Source organism: Salvelinus sp. IW2-2015, unplaced genomic scaffold (genome assembly GCF_002910315.2).
Source record: "Salvelinus sp. IW2-2015 unplaced genomic scaffold, ASM291031v2 Un_scaffold2164, whole genome shotgun sequence".
NCBI lineage: Eukaryota > Metazoa > Chordata > Actinopteri > Salmoniformes > Salmonidae > Salvelinus > Salvelinus sp. IW2-2015.
The window spans coordinates 198,273-203,269 of record NW_019943495.1 but is presented as its reverse complement, the minus strand read 5'-3'; the positions used below and the strand labels follow the sequence as shown (position 1 = coordinate 203,269).

Here is a 4,997-nt window from a genome sequence, read left to right as displayed (position 1 = left end):
TAACCACTTTCCTGTAGTGTTTGATCGTCTCTCAAACGTCGCTGTGGAGGAATCTGGCCCAATCTTCTCCATAGAGAACTGCTTTTAACTCATGATCATTGTGGGTTTTTCAAAGCAGTGGAACTGCTCGTATTCAAGTTTCCTAGGCCACAAACAATCTTCAAATGGATTAGGTCTGGACTTTGACTAGCCATTCCCAAAAACTTTCCTATTTATTGCCTTTTTAGCCATTTTCCTATTGTAGACTTGATGTTGTGTGTTTTGGAATCATTGTCCTTTACTGCATGAGCCAGCTGTGCTAGCTCACAGGACCGAATGCCCTTGACCATTTCTCCTTAGACTTCTTCTGATACAGAGCAGAATTCATGGTTCCTTCTATTAAGGCAAGTCGGTCCAGGTCCTGAGGCCAGCAAAGCATTCCGAAACCATCACACCTACCACCACCATGCTGACCCCAAAACCATCACACGTACCACCACCATGCTGACCCAAACCATCAACACTACCACCACCATGCTGACCCCAAAACCATCACACTACCACCACCATGCTGACCCCAAACCATCACACTACCACCACCATGCTGACCCAAACATCACACTACCACACCCATGCTGACCCCAAACCATCACACTACCACCACCATGCTGACCCCAAACCATCACACTACCACCACCATGCTGACCCCAAACCATCCCACTACCACCACCATGCTGACCCCAAACCATCACCTACCACCACCATGCGACCCCAACCATCACACATCACCACCACCATGCTGACCCCAAACCATCACCTACCACCACCATGCTGACCCCAAACCATCACACTACCACCACATGCTGACCCCAAACCATCCCACTACCACCACCATGCTGACCCCAAACCATCACTCTACCACCACCATGCTGACCCCAAACCATCACCTACACACCCATGCTGACCCAAACCATCACACTACCACCACCATGCTGACCCCAAACCATCACCTACCACCACCATGCTGACCCAAACCATCACACTACCACCCCATGCTGACCCCAACCATCACACTCACCACCATGACCCCAAACCATCCACTACCACCATCACACTACCACCACCATGCTGACCCCAACCATCACATACCACCACCATGCTGACCCCAAACCATCACACCACCACCACATGCTGACCCCAAACCATCACACTACCACCACCATGCTGACCCCAAACCATCACAACTACCACCACCATGCTGACCAAACCATCACACTACCACCACATGCTGACCCCAAACCATCACACTACCACCACCCATGCTGACCCCAAACCATCACACTACCACCACCATGCTGACCCCAACATACACTACCACCACCATGCTGACCCCAAACCATCACACTACCACCACCATGCTGACCCCAAACCATCACACTCACCACCAATGCTGACCCAAACCATCACCTACCACCACCATGCTGACCCCAAACCATCACACACACACCACCATGCTGACCCCAACCATCACACTACCACCACCATGCTGACCCCAACCATCACATCTACCACCACCATGCTGACCCCCACAATACGTCACATACCACACACTTCCCATGCTGACCCAAACCTATCACCAGCTACCACCACCATCCTGACCCCTAACCATCACTACTACCATCCACTCATGCTGACCCCATACACATCACACTACCACCACCATGCTGACCCCTAACTCCACACCACCACCAATGCTTGACCCAAACCCATCACACTTACCAACCACCACCATGCTGACCCCAACCATCACTCTACCACCACCATGCTGACCCCAAACCATCACACTACCACCACCATGCTGACCCCAAACCATCACTCTACCACCACCACCCTGCTGACCCCAAACCATCACTCTACCATCACCATGCTGACCCCAAACCATCACACTACCACCACCATGCTGACCGTTGGTATGAGGTTCTTACTGTGGAATGCAGTGGTTGGTTTTCACCAGACATAATGGGACCCATGTCATTAAATGAATAAGTATATTTTTGTTGTTATTCGTTCACTCAGGTTCCCTTTCTATCTAATATTGGGTTTTGGTCGACGATATGATTTACATTCAGAATCAAAAATATGCAAAAAAAATAGAGAAAAATCATAAAACGGGGCGCAAATAGTTTGTATGTTTTCAGGGTGCCATTTTGGGATGGATGCACCCTCTCTGTCTTGCAGGACAGGGTTCTTCATGTTCTTTGACATGGCTCTGTGGTTCTGGTGTAAACAACATGGTGATGCTGTGTGTGTTGTTCAAACGGCTATGGGTCATCCAGTCCCCCCCCCCCAAAAAAAAGTGTTTGTATATGAAAATGGTATTTATTTGTCCTATATAAAATTCCTGAATCGTTACACTAAATGTTGTTACATTAATTAGGATTTCGGAAGATTTCAACATCAATTGTGTTTGTCGCAGTAACCATCATTTTCTGTCACACTTGAAATGCCTTTAAAATATCCCAGTGTAATGCCTCTGAGTGATGTTAGCACACACACACACACACACACACAAACACACACACACACACACCTCCTGTGTAGTAATAACAGTGTAAGACATGTCAGAGCACAAGATGACTAAATGTTCAGAGAGAAATGGAGTCAAACTAAAAAATGATTTTCTTGTCGTCAGGAACAGTAAATGTGGTCTACACATTTGGCATTTTGCATTTTTACTCTAAACTCAACCAGAATCATAATTCTTAAAATGAACCCAAAGGAGAAAAAAAAACAGACACGCACATGTTTGAAATACATAAGGTATATTTGTCATTGATTCGAGTCAAAACAGGAAGTAACATGACAATCTTTGCTGGAGGTTTTCATGCAACAGAAAAAAATTAGGAAATAGGAGTTTTTTTAATGATCCACCTGAAGGTACCAGTTTTAGAGGCAGTGAGAATAGAAGAGGGGTAGGTAGGACGGTATAGAAGAGGGGTAGGTAGGACGGTATAGAAGAGGGGAAGGTAGGACGGTATAGAAGAGGGGTAGGTGGGACGGTATAGAAGAGGGGTAGGTAGGACGGTATAGAAGAGGGGTAGGTGGGACGGTATAGAAGAGGGGTAGGTGGGACGGTATAGAAGAGGGGTAGGTGGGACGGTATAGAAGAGGGGTAGGTGGGAGCGGCTATAGAAGGAGGGGTAGGTTAGGACGGTATAGAAGAGGGGTAGGTGGGACGGTATGAAGAGGGGTAGGTGGACGAAGTATAGAAGAGGGGTAGGTGGACGCTATAGAAGAGGGATAGGTGGAGGAACGTATAGAAAGAGGGGTAGGTGGGACGGTATAGAAGAGGGTAAGGTGGACGTATAGAAGAGGGGTAGGTGGGACAGTATAAGAAGAGGGGTAGGTAGGACGCTATAGAAGAGGGGTAGGTAGGACGGTATAGAAGAGGGGTGGTGGACGGTATAGAAGAGGGGTAGGTAGGACGGTATAAGAAGAGGGGTAGGTGGGACGGTAATAGAAGAGGGGTAGGTGGGATAAGTGAGGGGTTGCAAAATCTGGTAACTTTTCCAAAATGTCCAGATTTTCTCCAGAAATCCCGGTTGGAAAAATCCTTGAATCAGCAGGATAATCTGAGAATCCTTCCTACCTGAGTTTCTGGAAACATGTCCTGAATAATTTAGCAGCAGGTAGCATGCGATGTTCCTCATTCAAACGAGGGGGAGTGACACTGGGAGAAGACATTAGCAGAGGTGCAGTGCAGTATACATTCTGAAGTGGTGCACTCGTTCAGAGCCCTATGAGGCCTACTTGGTCAAACAGTAGTGCACTATATAGGAATAGGGTGTCCTTGGGACACTTATTCTTGGTGATCAGTGTCTTATTAAAACAACTCCTCTACCTACTGCCCTGTTGGCTAAGTACACATGAGGAAGATAACACAAACGCATCGGGATTGAGAATGTAGTGAAGCCTGTAGTGTGTTCTCTATGTCTAGGAAGACGAGGGATGGAAGGAGGGATGGAGGGGAGGGGTCTGTCTCAAGTGGCACACACGGACACACTACACACACACACACACACACGAGTGCGCAAAGACGGGACATGCGTTTCTGTGTGTGGTCTGGTTAGACTACAGTAAGAGTGGTCTGGTAGATTTACAGTAAGCATTGTATGGTAGTTACGTAAGAGTGGTTGGTAGATTACAGTAAGAGTGGTCTGGTAGAGCTACAGTAAGTGGTGGTCTGGTAGACTACAGTAAGTGTGGTCTGGTAGATTACAGTAAGAGTGTCTGGTAGATTACAGTAAGCGTTGTCTGGTAGGCTACATTAAGCGTGGTCTGGTAAATTACAGTAAGAGTGGTCTAGTAGATTACAGTAAGCGTTGTTGGTAGGCTACAATAAGCGTTGTCTGGTAGGCTATAGTAAGAGTGGTTCTGGTTAGAATTACAGTAAGAGTGGTCTGGTAGGCTACAGTAAGAGTGGTCTGGTAGGCTAGGATGTCTGGTAGACACGTAAGAGTGGTCTGGTAGGCTACAATAAGCGTGTCTGGTAGGCTACAGTAAGAGTGGTCTGGTAGGCTACATAAGAGCGTTGTTCGGTAGGCTACAATAAGCGTTGTCTGGTAGGCTACAATAAGCGTGGTCTGGTAGGCTAACAGTAAGAGTGGTCTGGTAGGCTACAGTAAGAGTGGTCTGGTAGATTACAGTAAGAGTGGTCTGGTAGGCTACAGTTAAGAGTGGTCTGGTAGGCTACAGTAAGAGTGGTCTGGTAGATTCTACAGTAAGAGTGGTCTGGTAGGCTAAATAGAGTGGTCTGGTAGGCTACAATAAGCGTTGTCTGGTAGGCTACAGTAAGAGTGGTCTGCGTAGGCTACAGTAAAGAGTGGCCTGGTAGGCTTTACAGTAAGAGTGGTCTGGTAGATTACAGTAAGAGTGGTCTGGTAGGCTTACAGTAAGAGTGGTCTGGTAGGCTACAGTAAGAGTGGTCTGGTAAGGCTACAGTAAGAGTGGTCCTGGTA

The 4,997-nt window shown here is 47.4% G+C and overlaps 2 long non-coding RNA genes across 3 annotated transcripts; one reads left to right on the top strand and one right to left on the bottom strand.

Annotated features, from left to right (window-relative positions):
- Nucleotides 1-488: 488 nt before the first annotated feature.
- On the bottom strand, nt 489-1,716 carry LOC139025037 (uncharacterized). The gene is made up of 3 exons (XR_011476472.1): nt 1,689-1,716; nt 829-926; nt 489-731 (listed from the first exon to the last, which is right to left on the bottom strand). It is a non-coding gene; the product is annotated as an uncharacterized lncRNA (long non-coding RNA).
- Nucleotides 1,717-3,073: 1,357 nt separating this feature from the next.
- Nucleotides 3,074-4,746, top strand: LOC139025036 (uncharacterized). Of its 2 annotated transcripts, XR_011476470.1 has the most exons (4): nt 3,074-3,155; nt 3,511-4,121; nt 4,265-4,360; nt 4,521-4,746. It is a non-coding gene; the product is annotated as an uncharacterized lncRNA (long non-coding RNA). The 2 variants fall into 2 exon arrangements; XR_011476471.1 differs by lacking the exons at nt 4,265-4,360; nt 4,521-4,746 and adding an exon at nt 4,422-4,442 and having other exon boundaries at nt 3,511-4,157.
- The last annotated feature ends 251 nt before the right edge of the window (nt 4,747-4,997 follow it).